Source organism: Tenrec ecaudatus, chromosome 13, assembly GCF_050624435.1.
Source record: "Tenrec ecaudatus isolate mTenEca1 chromosome 13, mTenEca1.hap1, whole genome shotgun sequence".
In the NCBI taxonomy this organism is placed as follows: Eukaryota; Metazoa; Chordata; class Mammalia; order Afrosoricida; family Tenrecidae; genus Tenrec; species Tenrec ecaudatus.
Window position 1 is genome coordinate 140,975,349 of NC_134542.1, and position 19,531 is coordinate 140,994,879.

The window sequence follows — 19,531 nt, forward strand, 5'->3', positions numbered from 1 at the left end:
TCTATTTTTATTGCTATAACGCATACTAGCAATGATTCGTGGAAAATATGAATAGAGCATCTGGCCACTGACACCTGTGGACCTCGTTCACAGGGAGTAGAGTTGCAAACACGAGCAGATTGCCTGGTCTCAAGTTTAAAGAGCTGTGGGAAGCTGAGCCAATGACATGACTTAGCACCGGGGGGGCGAAAGTGGGTGAGTATTTGTGACAGGGACTCTTGGTCAAAAGTCAAGACAGCCCATGGGCACCTGAGTGAGGCCAAGTGAGGTGGCCCACAATGAGTTGACCAAATGAAGGAAAGATTTTTGAGCTTGTGAATTGGTGGGCATCTTCCTGCTGACTTGATGGATGGCCTGTCCTGGTTTGACTTTAACGATGGATGCAGACACGCAGGTGCCAACTAGAATGAGATTCTTCACATCAACGAAAATGCTTGTATCCTCGGAGTACTGGGTTGATAGAAGGGGCAGTGGAGACATTGGACACGCGGAATGTGGAAGACAAAGGCATGAAGAAGGTGGCTTAGCGACATGGATGGCTGGGGGAAATGTTGATAGGATTAAAGAATGATGATGGAGGTGTTCCCCTAATTGCAATGTTAGGCACAGGATATTTTTGTTTTGTTTACTTATAGAATTTAAATGAGGCTGGCACATTTTGAGTAGAGTGCATTTTAGTTTGATACTGTCAGATACAACTATGATTTTGTGATTGTTTTGTTTTAAAATTATCTATGGTTAAAGAGTTGTGGAAAGGCGTTAAGTTCATAAGGGGTGGTCTGTGCTAGTTACCTAAGTTCGTGTCAACTTGAAGATTTATAAAAGGACAGGAGTGGAGTCTAGCTTGTCAATCGGGTCACAGCATGGTGGTACCTCCTTGTGGGCATGGCCTTCTCATCAGGAAGGCCCTGGGAGCCTCTTCCTAACTCTCTGCCTTCATTCCTGCTGCCTGACCCCGATGGCTGCAAGAGCTCCGGTGATGTATACACAGCCATCAGATCCTCACGACTTTGCACCCACTGGCCTGTGACATTCCTGCATTCGCCATTGTTTCATGTGGCTTTGTGAGCCTAAAGAGGAACTTATGGACTAGTGTAGGCCTTAGGAACGTGAGTTTGCCCTGGCTGGGATTTTTTCCTGATATATAATGCTTCTCGATAGAAAGCTCTTTCTTATACCTACATGAGTGTTACTGGGTTTGGTTCTCTAGTCAACCTGGCCTAACATGCTCACTTTCATCTTTTTTTTTTTGGTAGAGCTCCTTAACTTTTCCTATTTATTCTGCTTAGCCTTATATATTATTCACAAAATATATTAATGTAATGTATTTCAGGCTCAAAGAGATATACTTCTTTCAAGGAAACATTGGTAAAACAATATCCTACCTTGCTTTCTCTGTCTAGTGGAAAAAAAGTTTAAGCTGTGCACTCTCCAGGTGTCTATCCAAAATCATCCTTTATAAGGCTCTTTGTGAATTTTAAAATTACTTGACCCAGGAAGGGATTATTTGAAAATGACATATGCTACTCTAGGCAAGGAGAATTCTATGCAATTTATGATAAAGTAATTATACTATCATACAAATGAGATGTGTAATATGACCCATCAATAAAATATATTTATATATATACAACAAAAATTTTATGAGGGTTCTCGCTCTGATTTTTGGATTTCTACATCTTAGAATTCTCTGAGAATTATTTCATAGGTGTGGTACATTTCATTTTCCTTCAAGTAATTTGATTGCATTATAACTTAAGGTATATTCTCAGAGGAGATCTTACTCATTACTGTTCGTAGAGAGTAACTTATGGAATTATTTGCTGTTAAAATTCCCATACGGCATACCTTAATGAATAATATCTGAACGTCTTTTCCATATATATATATTTCAAATTGGTGCTCACTTTGCTTAAATTGGTTAGGCCCAGAATTGTTTTATTTGTAATTTTTGCTTTAATCTGTTTATCAATTTTATTTATTTATTTTACGTTAAAATATTTCCCAGTAGGCTAAAACTTTTAGACGATACTTTCTGATTGGAGCTACAAACCCCACAGTCTGCAGTTTATATCCACCACTCAATCCCAGTGGGAAAGATGGAGAGAGACCTCTGTCCCTCTGAAGGTTTACAGTCTGGGAAAAAGAGGGAAGTCCTGCTCTGTTCTACAAGATCACTATGAGTCTGAATCAACTTGAGGGCTGTGAGTTTGTAGGAGGGATTTATCTATTTATTTATTTATTTGTTTGTTTGTTTGTTTGTTTGTTTATTTGGTTATTTTAACCACAATTCATCCTGTTCCAGCTTTATCCTATTTCTTTTTTTCTATTCCAACAAGTAATTGCAGATCAGATCATTATGAACCATAAAATTTCCATTAGCTGATTTAGCGTATTGCACTGTGAAGCACAGGGTCAGCAGTTCAAACTCACCAACCCTTCATGAAAATAAAATGAGGCTTTCTGCTCCCATGAAGAGTTACAACCGACACCATGTTCAACCTTCATTCTGGTTTCAGTAATTCCTCTCAGTTACCTTGGCCTTGGTCACTCCCTGCGACGGATGAATCCCTCAGGACCAGCGGTGGGAGTGGCGACACCGGGAGGCAAGGGGTGTAGAAAGAGAGAACCGGTCTTGGGGATGTATGGGGAACCTCCTCTCTGGGAGATGGGCAAAGGGAAGGTGGGTGAGGGAAGACGCCGGGCAGTGTAAGGTAAGATAAAATAATTACTTATAAACTATTAAGGGTTCAGGGGAAAGGGGGGTGTGACCAAGCCCGCCTGCTCACGTGACCACGCTCACCTGCGCAAGTGACCTGAAAAAGAGTGCACGTGACTGTGCCCACCCGCGCATGGGACCATGCCCACCTGCGCACGTGACCCGCCAACCAGCACACGTGACCACGCCTGCCAGCGCGCGTGACCACACCCACCTGTGCACGTGACCAAACCCACCCGCGCACATATCCGCCCAAGCACGTGACCAAACTTACCCGCTCACGTGACCAATGGACCACTCCACGTGACCAGGCTCACCCGCACACGTGACCACGCCCACCTGCGCACGTGACCCGCCAACCAGCGCACGTGAACACACCAGAATGCGCACGTAACTGTGGGCACTTGCGCACGTGACCAGGCTGACCCGCGCATGTGACCACGCCCGCCTGCACACGTGACCCGCCAACAAGCGCACGTGACCACGCCCCCCAGCGCGCATGACCACGGGCGCCTGAGCACCTGACCACCCCAAACTGTGCACTCGAGTACGGGCACTTGCGCACGTGACCATGCCCACCCGCGCACGTGACCATGCAAACCTCCGCACGTGACCACGCCCACTTGCTCACGTGACCAAACCCACCCGCGAACGTGACCAAGCGCACCTGTGCACGTGACCGTGCTCACCCGTGCACGTGACCGCCCAAGCACTTGACCAAACTCACCCGCGCACGTGACCCCTAGCACCACTCCACGTGACCAGCGTCACCAGCGCACGTGACCACGCCCACCTGCGCACGTTAACCGCCAACCAGTGCACGTGACCACGCCCACCTGCGCACGTGACTGCGGGCACTTGCGCATGTGGCCACGCCACCCGTGCACGTGACGAGGCTGGCCCGCGCACATGACCACGCCCGCCTGCTCACCTGACCCGCCAACCAGCGCACGTGACCACGCCCACCTGCGCTTGTGACCACGGGCGCCTGCGCACGTGACTACCCCAAACTGTGCACGTGACTACGGGCACTTGCGCACGTTACCATGCCCACCCGCTTACGGGACCATGCCAACATCCGGACGTGACAACGCCCACCTGCTCCCGTGACCACACCCACCTGCGCACGTGACCACACCTACCGGTGCGCGTGACCATGCCTACCTACACACGTGACCACGCCAACCTCCGCCCGACCACGCCCGCCTGCGCACGTGACCAAGCCAACCAGTGCACGTGACCACGCCAATGTATTCACATTAATTTCATTATCAGTATGTTCATGCCATTCTATAAAATAATTCTAAAGATTAGCTAGCAATATTATTATTCATATTTTTCTGAACATTGCATGGGAAATTAACTTAGCAAAGCCTAGAAACTTCTAACTTCATAGCTTTTTTTAAAAAACTTACTCTGTCTTCTTTAGATGTCTACATCTTATTAGTGTTTTACTTCCCAGTACGAATACAAATGCACATAATCTCATGTCAACTTGAAGATTTATCAAAGTACAGGGTGCAGTGTAGCCTTCCAATTATGCCTAATGGTATCTCCTTGTGTGCGTGGCCTCCTGCTACGGCGAGTTCTGGGAACCTCCTCCTCTCTCTCTCTGGCTTCGGCTTCCTGTTGCCTGACCCTGGTGACTGCAAGACCTCTGGAGATGTGAACACGGCCATTCGATGCACAAGACTTTGCACCAACCCACCTGCGACATTCCTGCCGTCAGCAACAGTGCATGTGGCTTCATGAGTCTGGAGAAGAACTTATGGGCTAGTGTCAGATTTATGGACTTCAGTTGGACTGGGTTGGGATGTTTTCCTGATTCACAATTACTTCTTGATAGAAAGCTTTTTCTTACACCTATATGAATGTCACTGGATTTGTTTCTCTAGTCAACCTGGCCTTACACAATATGGTACCTAGGGAGTGGAATACTAGAGAAACAAATCATGAAGGCGGAGAGAGGATGTTTGCCTGACTTCTGCTTTCTGATAGTCTTTTCTCTTTGACTAGTTGGAGGTCAAATATAGTCCTGTATTTTACTTGTTCTCTTCTGGGAAGGACATGGGAAGTGAAGGTTCTGATGCCCAGAAGTGGTATTTGGTTATTTCTGTCTGAAATTTTGTAAAAATGAATGTGACCGGTGTAAATTTTGAGTTCAGGGGGCAAAAATACCCTTCGAACTTTTCTGAGGCCAAGCTGGTTAGTCAAACTGGGTGACCAGAGGCCTGGTCCTAGCTTGGTGCCACCAGAGGCCTAAGACCATAATGCATGTGAATGGGATAGTTGACATCAGAAAGGATTCAATTGGAATGTTTTCAGAATGTATTTAGTATCTGACTGTATTAGGATTACATCGGTCTTTTCTATCTATTTTTATTGCTATAACGCATACTAGCAATGATTCGTGGAAAATATGAATAGAGCATCTGGCCACTGACACCTGTGGACCTCGTTCACAGGGAGTAGAGTTGCAAACACGAGCAGATTGCCTGGTCTCAAGTTTAAAGAGCTGTGGGAAGCTGAGCCAATGACATGACTTAGCACCGGGGGGGCGAAAGTGGGTGAGTATTTGTGACAGGGACTCTTGGTCAAAAGTCAAGACAGCCCATGGGCACCTGAGTGAGGCCAAGTGAGGTGGCCCACAATGAGTTGACCAAATGAAGGAAAGATTTTTGAGCTTGTGAATTGGTGGGCATCTTCCTGCTGACTTGATGGATGGCCTGTCCTGGTTTGACTTTAACGATGGATGCAGACACGCAGGTGCCAACTAGAATGAGATTCTTCACATCAACGAAAATGCTTGTATCCTCGGAGTACTGGGTTGATAGAAGGGGCAGTGGAGACATTGGACACGCGGAATGTGGAAGACAAAGGCATGAAGAAGGTGGCTTAGCGACATGGATGGCTGGGGGAAATGTTGATAGGATTAAAGAATGATGATGGAGGTGTTCCCCTAATTGCAATGTTAGGCACAGGATATTTTTGTTTTGTTTACTTATAGAATTTAAATGAGGCTGGCACATTTTGAGTAGAGTGCATTTTAGTTTGATACTGTCAGATACAACTATGATTTTGTGATTGTTTTGTTTTAAAATTATCTATGGTTAAAGAGTTGTGGAAAGGCGTTAAGTTCATAAGGGGTGGTCTGTGCTAGTTACCTAAGTTCGTGTCAACTTGAAGATTTATAAAAGGACAGGAGTGGAGTCTAGCTTGTCAATCGGGTCACAGCATGGTGGTACCTCCTTGTGGGCATGGCCTTCTCATCAGGAAGGCCCTGGGAGCCTCTTCCTAACTCTCTGCCTTCATTCCTGCTGCCTGACCCCGATGGCTGCAAGAGCTCCGGTGATGTATACACAGCCATCAGATCCTCACGACTTTGCACCCACTGGCCTGTGACATTCCTGCATTCGCCATTGTTTCATGTGGCTTTGTGAGCCTAAAGAGGAACTTATGGACTAGTGTAGGCCTTAGGAACGTGAGTTTGCCCTGGCTGGGATTTTTTCCTGATATATAATGCTTCTCGATAGAAAGCTCTTTCTTATACCTACATGAGTGTTACTGGGTTTGGTTCTCTAGTCAACCTGGCCTAACATGCTCACTTTCATCTTTTTTTTTTTGGTAGAGCTCCTTAACTTTTCCTATTTATTCTGCTTAGCCTTATATATTATTCACAAAATATATTAATGTAATGTATTTCAGGCTCAAAGAGATATACTTCTTTCAAGGAAACATTGGTAAAACAATATCCTACCTTGCTTTCTCTGTCTAGTGGAAAAAAAGTTTAAGCTGTGCACTCTCCAGGTGTCTATCCAAAATCATCCTTTATAAGGCTCTTTGTGAATTTTAAAATTACTTGACCCAGGAAGGGATTATTTGAAAATGACATATGCTACTCTAGGCAAGGAGAATTCTATGCAATTTATGATAAAGTAATTATACTATCATACAAATGAGATGTGTAATATGACCCATCAATAAAATATATTTATATATATACAACAAAAATTTTATGAGGGTTCTCGCTCTGATTTTTGGATTTCTACATCTTAGAATTCTCTGAGAATTATTTCATAGGTGTGGTACATTTCATTTTCCTTCAAGTAATTTGATTGCATTATAACTTAAGGTATATTCTCAGAGGAGATCTTACTCATTACTGTTCGTAGAGAGTAACTTATGGAATTATTTTCCGTTAAAATTCCCATACGGCATACCTTAATGAATAATATCTGAACGTCTTTTCCATATATATATATTTCAAATTGGTGCTCACTTTGCTTAAATTGGTTAGGCCCAGAATTGTTTTATTTGTAATTTTTGCTTTAATCTGTTTATCAATTTTATTTATTTATTTTACGTTAAAATATTTCCCAGTAGGCTAAAACTTTTAGACGATACTTTCTGATTGGAGCTACAAACCCCACAGTCTGCAGTTTGTATCCACGACTCAATCGCAGTGGGAAAGATGGAGAGAGACCTCTGTCCCTCTGAAGGTTTACAGTCTGGGAAAAAGAGGGAAGTCCTGCTCTGTTCTACAAGATCACTATGAGTCTGAATCAACTTGAGGGCTGTGAGTTTGTAGGAGGGATTTATCTATTTATTTATTTATTTATTTATCTATTTATTTATTTATCTATTTATTTATTTATTTATTTATTTATTTATTTGGTTATTTTAACCACAATTCATCCTGTTCCAGCTTTATCCTATTTCTTTTTTTCTATTCCAACAAGTAATTGCAGATCAGATCATTATGAACCATAAAATTTCCATTAGCTGATTTAGCGTATTGCACTGTGAAGCACAGGGTCAGCAGTTCAAACTCACCAACCCTTCATGAAAATAAAATGAGGCTTTCTGCTCCCATGAAGAGTTACAACCGACACCATGTTCAACCTTCATTCTGGTTTCAGTAATTCCTCTCAGTTACCTTGGCCTTGGTCACTCCCTGCGACGGATGAATCCCTCAGGACCAGCGGTGGGAGTGGCGACACCGGGAGGCAAGGGGTGTAGAAAGAGAGAACCGGTCTTGGGGATGTATGGGGAACCTCCTCTCTGGGAGATGGGCAAAGGGAAGGTGGGTGAGGGAAGACGCCGGGCAGTGTAAGGTAAGATAAAATAATTATTTATAAACTATTAAGGGTTCAGGGGAAAGGGGGGTGTGACCAAGCCCGCCTGCTCACGTGACCACGCTCACCTGCGCAAGTGACCTGAAAAAGAGTGCACGTGACTGTGCCCACCCGCGCATGGGACCATGCCCACCTGCGCACGTGACCCGCCAACCAGCACACGTGACCACGCCTGCCAGCGCGCGTGACCACACCCACCTGTGCACGTGACCAAACCCACCCGCGCACATATCCGCCCAAGCACGTGACCAAACTTACCCGCTCACGTGACCAATGGACCACTCCACGTGACCAGGCTCACCCGCACACGTGACCACGCCCACCTGCGCACGTGACCCGCCAACCAGCGCACGTGAACACACCAGAATGCGCACGTAACTGTGGGCACTTGCGCACGTGACCAGGCTGACCCGCGCATGTGACCACGCCCGCCTGCACACGTGACCCGCCAACAAGCGCACGTGACCACGCCCCCCAGCGCGCATGACCACGGGCGCCTGAGCACCTGACCACCCCAAACTGTGCACTCGAGTACGGGCACTTGCGCACGTGACCATGCCCACCCGCGCACGTGACCATGCAAACCTCCGCACGTGACCACGCCCACTTGCTCACGTGACCAAACCCACCCGCGAACGTGACCAAGCGCACCTGTGCACGTGACCGTGCTCACCCGTGCACGTGACCGCCCAAGCACTTGACCAAACTCACCCGCGCACGTGACCCCTAGCACCACTCCACGTGACCAGCGTCCCCAGCGCACGTGACCACGCCCACCTGCGCACGTTAACCGCCAACCAGTGCACGTGACCACGCCCACCTGCGCACGTGACTGCGGGCACTTGCGCATGGGGCCACGCCACCCGTGCACGTGACGAGGCTGGCCCGCGCACATGACCACGCCCGCCTGCTCACCTGACCCGCCAACCAGCGCACGTGACCACGCCCACCTGCGCTTGTGACCACGGGCGCCTGCGCACGTGACTACCCCAAACTGTGCACGTGACTACGGGCACTTGCGCACGTTACCATGCCCACCCGCTTACGGGACCATGCCAACATCCGGACGTGACAACGCCCACCTGCTCCCGTGACCACGCCCGCCTGCGCACGTGACCAAGCCAACCAGTGCACGTGACCACGCCAATGTATTCACATTAATTTCATTATCAGTATGTTCATGCCATTCTATAAAATAATTCTAAAGATTAGCTAGCAATATTATTATTCATATTTTTCTGAACATTGCATGGGAAATTAACTTAGCAAAGCCTAGAAACTTCTAACTTCATAGCTTTTTTAAACAAACTTACTCTGTCTTCTTTAGATGTCTACATCTTATTAGTTTTCTACTTCCCAGTACGAATACAAATGCACATAATCTCATGTCAACTTGAAGATTTATCAAAGTACAGGGTGCAGTGTAGCCTTCCAATTATGCCTAATGGTATCTCCTTGTGTGCGTGGCCTCCTGCTACGGCGAGTTCTGGGAACCTCCTCCTCTCTCTCTCTGGCTTCGGCTTCCTGTTGCCTGACCCTGGTGACTGCAAGACCTCTGGAGATGTGAACACGGCCATTCGATGCACAAGACTTTGCACCAACCCACCTGCGACATTCCTGCCGTCAGCAACAGTGCATGTGGCTTCATGAGTCTGGAGAAGAACTTATGGGCTAGTGTCAGATTTATGGACTTCAGTTGGACTGGGTTGGGATGTTTTCCTGATTCACAATTACTTCTTGATAGAAAGCTTTTTCTTACACCTATATGAATGTCACTGGATTTGTTTCTCTAGTCAACCTGGCCTTACACAATATGGTACCTAGGGAGTGGAATACTAGAGAAACAAATCATGAAGGCGGAGAGAGGATGTTTGCCTGACTTCTGCTTTCTGATAGTCTTTTCTCTTTGACTAGTTGGAGGTCAAATATAGTCCTGTATTTTACTTGTTCTCTTCTGGGAAGGACATGGGAAGTGAAGGTTCTGATGCCCAGAAGTGGTATTTGGTTATTTCTGTCTGAAATTTTGTAAAAATGAATGTGACCGGTGTAAATTTTGAGTTCAGGGGGCAAAAATACCCTTCGAACTTTTCTGAGGCCAAGCTGGTTAGTCAAACTGGGTGACCAGAGGCCTGGTCCTAGCTTGGTGCCACCAGAGGCCTAAGACCATAATGCATGTGAATGGGATAGTTGACATCAGAAAGGATTCAATTGGAATGTTTTCAGAATGTATTTAGTATCTGACTGTATTAGGATTACATCGGTCTTTTCTATCTATTTTTATTGCTATAACGCATACTAGCAATGATTCGTGGAAAATATGAATAGAGCATCTGGCCACTGACACCTGTGGACCTCGTTCACAGGGAGTAGAGTTGCAAACACGAGCAGATTGCCTGGTCTCAAGTTTAAAGAGCTGTGGGAAGCTGAGCCAATGACATGACTTAGCACCGGGGGGGCGAAAGTGGGTGAGTATTTGTGACAGGGACTCTTGGTCAAAAGTCAAGACAGCCCATGGGCACCTGAGTGAGGCCAAGTGAGGTGGCCCACAATGAGTTGACCAAATGAAGGAAAGATTTTTGAGCTTGTGAATTGGTGGGCATCTTCCTGCTGACTTGATGGATGGCCTGTCCTGGTTTGACTTTAACGATGGATGCAGACACGCAGGTGCCAACTAGAATGAGATTCTTCACATCAACGAAAATGCTTGTATCCTCGGAGTACTGGGTTGATAGAAGGGGCAGTAGAGACATTGGACACGCGGAATGTGGAAGACAAAGGCATGAAGAAGGTGGCTTAGCGACATGGATGGCTGGGGGAAATGTTGATAGGATTAAAGAATGATGATGGAGGTGTTCCCCTAATTGCAATGTTAGGCACAGGATATTTTTGTTTTGTTTACTTATAGAATTTAAATGAGGCTGGCACATTTTGAGTAGAGTGCATTTTAGTTTGATACTGTCAGATACAACTATGATTTTGTGATTGTTTTGTTTTAAAATTATCTATGGTTAAAGAGTTGTGGAAAGGCGTTAAGTTCATAAGGGGTGGTCTGTGCTAGTTACCTAAGTTCGTGTCAACTTGAAGATTTATAAAAGGACAGGAGTGGAGTCTAGCTTGTCAATCGGGTCACAGCATGGTGGTACCTCCTTGTGGGCATGGCCTTCTCATCAGGAAGGCCCTGGGAGCCTCTTCCTAACTCTCTGCCTTCATTCCTGCTGCCTGACCCCGATGGCTGCAAGAGCTCCGGTGATGTATACACAGCCATCAGATCCTCACGACTTTGCACCCACTGGCCTGTGACATTCCTGCATTCGCCATTGTTTCATGTGGCTTTGTGAGCCTAAAGAGGAACTTATGGACTAGTGTAGGCCTTAGGAACGTGAGTTTGCCCTGGCTGGGATTTTTTCCTGATATATAATGCTTCTCGATAGAAAGCTCTTTCTTATACCTACATGAGTGTTACTGGGTTTGGTTCTCTAGTCAACCTGGCCTAACATGCTCACTTTCATCTTTTTTTTTTTGGTAGAGCTCCTTAACTTTTCCTATTTATTCTGCTTAGCCTTATATATTATTCCCAAAATATATTAATGTAATGTATTTCAGGCTCAAAGAGATATACTTCTTTCAAGGAAACATTGGTAAAACAATATCCTACCTTGCTTTCTCTGTCTAGTGGGAAAAAAGTTTAAGCTGTGCACTCTCCAGGTGTCTATCCAAAATCATCCTTTATAAGGCTCTTTGTGAATTTTAAAATTACTTGACCCAGGAAGGGATTATTTGAAAATGACATATGCTACTCTAGGCAAGGAGAATTCTATGCAATTTATGATAAAGTAATTATACTATCATACAAATGAGATGTGTAATATGACCCATCAATAAAATATATTTATATATATACAACAAAAATTTTATGAGGGTTCTCGCTCTGATTTTTGGATTTCTACATCTTAGAATTCTCTGAGAATTATTTCATAGGTGTGGTACATTTCATTTTCCTTCAAGTAATTTGATTGCATTATAACTTAAGGTATATTCTCAGAGGAGATCTTACTCATTACTGTTCGTAGAGAGTAACTTATGGAATTATTTTCCGTTAAAATTCCCATACGGCATACCTTAATGAATAATATCTGAACGTCTTTTCCATATATATATATTTCAAATTGGTGCTCACTTTGCTTAAATTGGTTAGGCCCAGAATTGTTTTATTTGTAATTTTTGCTTTAATCTGTTTATCAATTTTATTTATTTATTTTACGTTAAAATATTTCCCAGTAGGCTAAAACTTTTAGACGATACTTTCTGATTGGAGCTACAAACCCCACAGTCTGCAGTTTGTATCCACGACTCAATCGCAGTGGGAAAGATGGAGAGAGACCTCTGTCCCTCTGAAGGTTTACAGTCTGGGAAAAAGAGGGAAGTCCTGCTCTGTTCTACAAGATCACTATGAGTCTGAATCAACTTGAGGGCTGTGAGTTTGTAGGAGGGATTTATCTATTTATTTATTTATTTATTTATTTATTTATTTATTTATTTGGTTATTTTAACCACAATTCATCCTGTTCCAGCTTTATCCTATTTCTTTTTTTCTATTCCAACAAGTAATTGCAGATCAGATCATTATGAACCATAAAATTTCCATTAGCTGATTTAGCGTATTGCACTGTGAAGCACAGGGTCAGCAGTTCAAACTCACCAACCCTTCATGAAAATAAAATGAGGCTTTCTGCTCCCATGAAGAGTTACAACCGACACCATGTTCAACCTTCATTCTGGTTTCAGTAATTCCTCTCAGTTACCTTGGCCTTGGTCACTCCCTGCGACGGATGAATCCCTCAGGACCAGCGGTGGGAGTGGCGACACCGGGAGGCAAGGGGTGTAGAAAGAGAGAACCGGTCTTGGGGATGTATGGGGAACCTCCTCTCTGGGAGATGGGCAAAGGGAAGGTGGGTGAGGGAAGACGCCGGGCAGTGTAAGGTAAGATAAAATAATTATTTATAAACTATTAAGGGTTCAGGGGAAAGGGGGGTGTGACCAAGCCCGCCTGCTCACGTGACCACGCTCACCTGCGCAAGTGACCTGAAAAAGAGTGCACGTGACTGTGCCCACCCGCGCATGGGACCATGCCCACCTGCGCACGTGACCCGCCAACCAGCACACGTGACCACGCCTGCCAGCGCGCGTGACCACACCCACCTGTGCACGTGACCAAACCCACCCGCGCACATATCCGCCCAAGCACGTGACCAAACTTACCCGCTCACGTGACCAATGGACCACTCCACGTGACCAGGCTCACCCGCACACGTGACCACGCCCACCTGCGCACGTGACCCGCCAACCAGCACACGTGAACACACCAGAATGCGCACGTAACTGTGGGCACTTGCGCACGTGACCAGGCTGACCCGCGCATGTGACCACGCCCGCCTGCACACGTGACCCGCCAACAAGCGCACGTGACCACGCCCCCCAGCGCGCATGACCACGGGCGCCTGAGCACCTGACCACCCCAAACTGTGCACTCGAGTACGGGCACTTGCGCACGTGACCATGCCCACCCGCGCACGTGACCATGCAAACCTCCGCACGTGACCACGCCCACTTGCTCACGTGACCAAACCCACCCGCGAACGTGACCAAGCGCACCTGTGCACGTGACCGTGCTCACCCGTGCACGTGACCGCCCAAGCACTTGACCAAACTCACCCGCGCACGTGACCCCTAGCACCACTCCACGTGACCAGCGTCACCAGCGCACGTGACCACGCCCACCTGCGCACGTTAACCGCCAACCAGTGCACGTGACCACGCCCACCTGCGCACGTGACTGCGGGCACTTGCGCATGGGGCCACGCCACCCGTGCACGTGACGAGGCTGGCCCGCGCACATGACCACGCCCGCCTGCTCACCTGACCCGCCAACCAGCGCACGTGACCACGCCCACCTGCGCTTGTGACCACGGGCGCCTGCGCACGTGACTACCCCAAACTGTGCACGTGACTACGGGCACTTGCGCACGTTACCATGCCCACCCGCTTACGGGACCATGCCAACATCCGGACGTGACAACGCCCACCTGCTCCCGTGACCACACCCACCTGCGCACGTGACCACACCTACCGGTGCGCGTGACCATGCCTACCTACACACGTGACCACGCCAACCTCCGCCCGACCACGCCCGCCTGCGCACGTGACCAAGCCAACCAGTGCACGTGACCACGCCAATGTATTCACATTAATTTCATTATCAGTATGTTCATGCCATTCTATAAAATAATTCTAAAGATTAGCTAGCAATATTATTATTCATATTTTTCTGAACATTGCATGGGAAATTAACTTAGCAAAGCCTAGAAACTTCTAACTTCATAGCTTTTTTTAAAAAACTTACTCTGTCTTCTTTAGATGTCTACATCTTATTAGTGTTTTACTTCCCAGTACGAATACAAATGCACATAATCTCATGTCAACTTGAAGATTTATCAAAGTACAGGGTGCAGTGTAGCCTTCCAATTATGCCTAATGGTATCTCCTTGTGTGCGTGGCCTCCTGCTACGGCGAGTTCTGGGAACCTCCTCCTCTCTCTCTCTGGCTTCGGCTTCCTGTTGCCTGACCCTGGTGACTGTAAGACCTCTGGAGATGTGAACACGGCCATTCGATGCACAAGACTTTGCACCAACCCACCTGCGACATTCCTGCCGTCAGCAACAGTGCATGTGGCTTCATGAGTCTGGAGAAGAACTTATGGGCTAGTGTCAGATTTATGGACTTCAGTTGGACTGGGTTGGGATGTTTTCCTGATTCACAATTACTTCTTGATAGAAAGCTTTTTCTTACACCTATATGAATGTCACTGGATTTGTTTCTCTAGTCAACCTGGCCTTACACAATATGGTACCTAGGGAGTGGAATACTAGAGAAACAAATCATGAAGGCGGAGAGAGGATGTTTGCCTGACTTCTGCTTTCTGATAGTCTTTTCTCTTTGACTAGTTGGAGGTCAAATATAGTCCTGTATTTTACTTGTTCTCTTCTGGGAAGGACATGGGAAGTGAAGGTTCTGATGCCCAGAAGTGGTATTTGGTTATTTCTGTCTGAAATTTTGTAAAAATGAATGTGACCGGTGTAAATTTTGAGTTCAGGGGGCAAAAATACCCTTCGAACTTTTCTGAGGCCAAGCTGGTTAGTCAAACTGGGTGACCAGAGGCCTGGTCCTAGCTTGGTGCCACCAGAGGCCTAAGACCATAATGCATGTGAATGGGATAGTTGACATCAGAAAGGATTCAATTGGAATGTTTTCAGAATGTATTTAGTATCTGACTGTATTAGGATTACATCGGTCTTTTCTATCTATTTTTATTGCTATAACGCATACTAGCAATGATTCGTGGAAAATATGAATAGAGCATCTGGCCACTGACACCTGTGGACCTCGTTCACAGGGAGTAGAGTTGCAAACACGAGCAGATTGCCTGGTCTCAAGTTTAAAGAGCTGTGGGAAGCTGAGCCAATGACATGACTTAGCACCGGGGGGGGGCGAAAGTGGGTGAGTATTTGTGACAGGGACTCTTGGTCAAAAGTCAAGACAGCCCATGGGCACCTGAGTGAGGCCAAGTGAGGTGGCCCACAATGAGTTGACCAAATGAAGGAAAGATTTTTGAGCTTGTGAATTGGTGGGCATCTTCCTGCTGACTTGATGGATGGCCTGTCCTGGTTTGACTTTAACGATGGATGCAGACACGCAGGTGCCAACTAGAATGAGATTCTTCACATCAACGAAAATGCTTGTATCCTCGGAGTACTGGGTTGATAGAAGGGGCAGTGGAGACATTGGACACGCGGAATGTGGAAGACAAAGGCATGAAGAAGGTGGCTTAGCGACATGGATGGCTGGGGGAAATGTTGATAGGATTAAAGAATGATGATGGAGGTGTTCCCCTAATTGCAATGTTAGGCACAGGATATTTTTGTTTTGTTTACTTATAGAATTTAAATGAGGCTGGCACATTTTGAGTAGAGTGCATTTTAGTTTGATACTGTCAGATACAACTATGATTTTGTGATTGTTTTGTTTTAAAATTATCTATGGTTAAAGAGTTGTGGAAAGGCGTTAAGTTCATAAGGGGTGGTCTGTGCTAGTTACCTAAGTTCGTGTCAACTTGAAGATTTATAAAAGGACAGGAGTGGAGTCTAGCTTGTCAATCGGGTCACAGCATGGTGGTACCTCCTTGTGGGCATGGCCTTCTCATCAGGAAGGCCCTGGGAGCCTCTTCCTAACTCTCTGCCTTCATTCCTGCTGCCTGACCCCGATGGCTGCAAGAGCTCCGGTGATGTATACACAGCCATCAGATCCTCACGACTTTGCACCCACTGGCCTGTGACATTCCTGCATTCGCCATTGTTTCATGTGGCTTTGTGAGCCTAAAGAGGAACTTATGGACTAGTGTAGGCCTTAGGAACGTGAGTTTGCCCTGGCTGGGATTTTTTCCTGATATATAATGCTTCTCGATAGAAAGCTCTTTCTTATACCTACATGAGTGTTACTGGGTTTGGTTCTCTAGTCAACCTGGCCTAACATGCTCACTTTCATCTTTTTTTTTTTGGTAGAGCTCCTTAACTTTTCCTATTTATTCTGCTTAGCCTTATATATTATTCCCAAAATATATTAATGTAATGTATTTCAGGCTCAAAGAGATATACTTCTTTCAAGGAAACATTGGTAAAACAATATCCTACCTTGCTTTCTCTGTCTAGTGGGAAAAAAGTTTAAGCTGTGCACTCTCCAGGTGTCTATCCAAAATCATCCTTTATAAGGCTCTTTGTGAATTTTAAAATTACTTGACCCAGGAAGGGATTATTTGAAAATGACATATGCTACTCTAGGCAAGGAGAATTCTATGCAATTTATGATAAAGTAATTATACTATCATACAAATGAGATGTGTAATATGACCCATCAATAAAATATATTTATATATATACAACAAAAATTTTATGAGGGTTCTCGCTCTGATTTTTGGATTTCTACATCTTAGAATTCTCTGAGAATTATTTCATAGGTGTGGTACATTTCATTTTCCTTCAAGTAATTTGATTGCATTATAACTTAAGGTATATTCTCAGAGGAGATCTTACTCATTACTGTTCGTAGAGAGTAACTTATGGAATTATTTTCCGTTAAAATTCCCATACGGCATACCTTAATGAATAATATCTGAACGTCTTTTCCATATATATATATTTCAAATTGGTGCTCACTTTGCTTAAATTGGTTAGGCCCAGAATTGTTTTATTTGTAATTTTTGCTTTAATCTGTTTATCAATTTTATTTATTTATTTTACGTTAAAATATTTCCCAGTAGGCTAAAACTTTTAGACGATACTTTCTGATTGGAGCTACAAACCCCACAGTCTGCAGTTTGTATCCACGACTCAATCGCAGTGGGAAAGATGGAGAGAGACCTCTGTCCCTCTGAAGGTTTACAGTCTGGGAAAAAGAGGGAAGTCCTGCTCTGTTCTACAAGATCACTATGAGTCTGAATCAACTTGAGGGCTGTGAGTTTGTAGGAGGGATTTATCTATTTATTTATTTATTTATTTATCTATTTATTTATTTATCTATTTATTTATTTATTTATTTATTTATTTATTTATTTGGTTATTTTAACCACAATTCATCCTGTTCCAGCTTTATCCTATTTCTTTTTTTCTATTCCAACAAGTAATTGCAGATCAGATCATTATGAACCATAAAATTTCCATTAGCTGATTTAGCGTATTGCACTGTGAAGCACAGGGTCAGCAGTTCAAACTCACCAACCCTTCATGAAAATAAAATGAGGCTTTCTGCTCCCATGAAGAGTTACAACCGACACCATGTTCAACCTTCATTCTGGTTTCAGTAATTCCTCTCAGTTACCTTGGCCTTGGTCACTCCCTGCGACGGATGAATCCCTCAGGACCAGCGGTGGGAGTGGCGACACCGGGAGGCAAGGGGTGTAGAAAGAGAGAACCGGTCTTGGGGATGTATGGGGAACCTCCTCTCTGGGAGATGGGCAAAGGGAAGGTGGGTGAGGGAAGACGCCGGGCAGTGTAAGGTAAGATAAAATAATTATTTATAAACTATTAAGGGTTCAGGGGAAAGGGGGGTGTGACCAAGCCCGCCTGCTCACGTGACCACGCTCACCTGCGCAAGTGACCTGAAAAAGAGTGCACGTGACTGTGCCCACCCGCGCATGGGACCATGCCCACCTGCGCACGTGACCCGCCAACCAGCACACGTGACCACGCCTGCCAGCGCGCGTGACCACACCCACCTGTGCACGTGACCAAACCCACCCGCGCACATATCCGCCCAAGCACGTGACCAAACTTACCCGCTCACGTGACCAATGGACCACTCCACGTGACCAGGCTCACCCGCACACGTGACCACGCCCACCTGCGCACGTGACCCGCCAACCAGCGCACGTGAACACACCAGAATGCGCACGTAACTGTGGGCACTTGCGCACGTGACCAGGCTGACCCGCGCATGTGACCACGCCCGCCTGCACACGTGACCCGCCAACAAGCGCACGTGACCACGCCCCCCAGCGCGCATGACCACGGGCGCCTGAGCACCTGACCACCCCAAACTGTGCACTCGAGTACGGGCACTTGCGCACGTGACCATGCCCACCCGCGCACGTGACCATGCAAACCTCCGCACGTGACCACGCCCACTTGCTCACGTGACCAAACCCACCCGCGAACGTGACCAAGCGCACCTGTGCACGTGACCGTGCTCACCCGTGCACGTGACCGCCCAAGCACTTGACCAAACTCACCCGCGCACGTGACCCCTAGCACCACTCCACGTGACCAGCGTCCCCAGCGCACGTGACCACGCCCACCTGCGCACGTTAACCGCCAACCAGTGCACGTGACCACGCCCACCTGCGCACGTGACTGCGGGCACTTGCGCATGGGGCCACGCCACCCGTGCACGTGACGAGGCTGGCCCGCGCACATGACCACGCCCGCCTGCTCACCTGACCCGCCAACCAGCGCACGTGACCACGCCCACCTGCGCTTGTGACCACGGGCGCCTGCGCACGTGACTACCCCAAACTGTGCACGTGACTACGGGCACTTGCGCACGTTACCATGCCCACCCGCTTACGGGACCATGCCAACATCCGGACGTGACAACGCCCACCTGCTCCCGTGACCACGCCCGCCTGCGCACGTGACCAAGCCAACCAGTGCACGTGACCACGCCAATGTATTCACATTAATTTCATTATCAGTATGTTCATGCCATTCTATAAAATAATTCTAAAGATTAGCTAGCAATATTATTATTCATATTTTTCTGAACATTGCATGGGAAATTAACTTAGCAAAGCCTAGAAACTTCTAACTTCATAGCTTTTTTTAAAAAACTTACTCTGTCTTCTTTAGATGTCTACATCTTATTAGTGTTTTACTTCCCAGTACGAATACAAATGCACATAATCTCATGTCAACTTGAAGATTTATCAAAGTACAGGGTGCAGTGTAGCCTTCCAATTATGCCTAATGGTATCTCCTTGTGTGCGTGGCCTCCTGCTACGGCGAGTTCTGGGAACCTCCTCCTCTCTCTCTCTGGCTTCGGCTTCCTGTTGCCTGACCCTGGTGACTGCAAG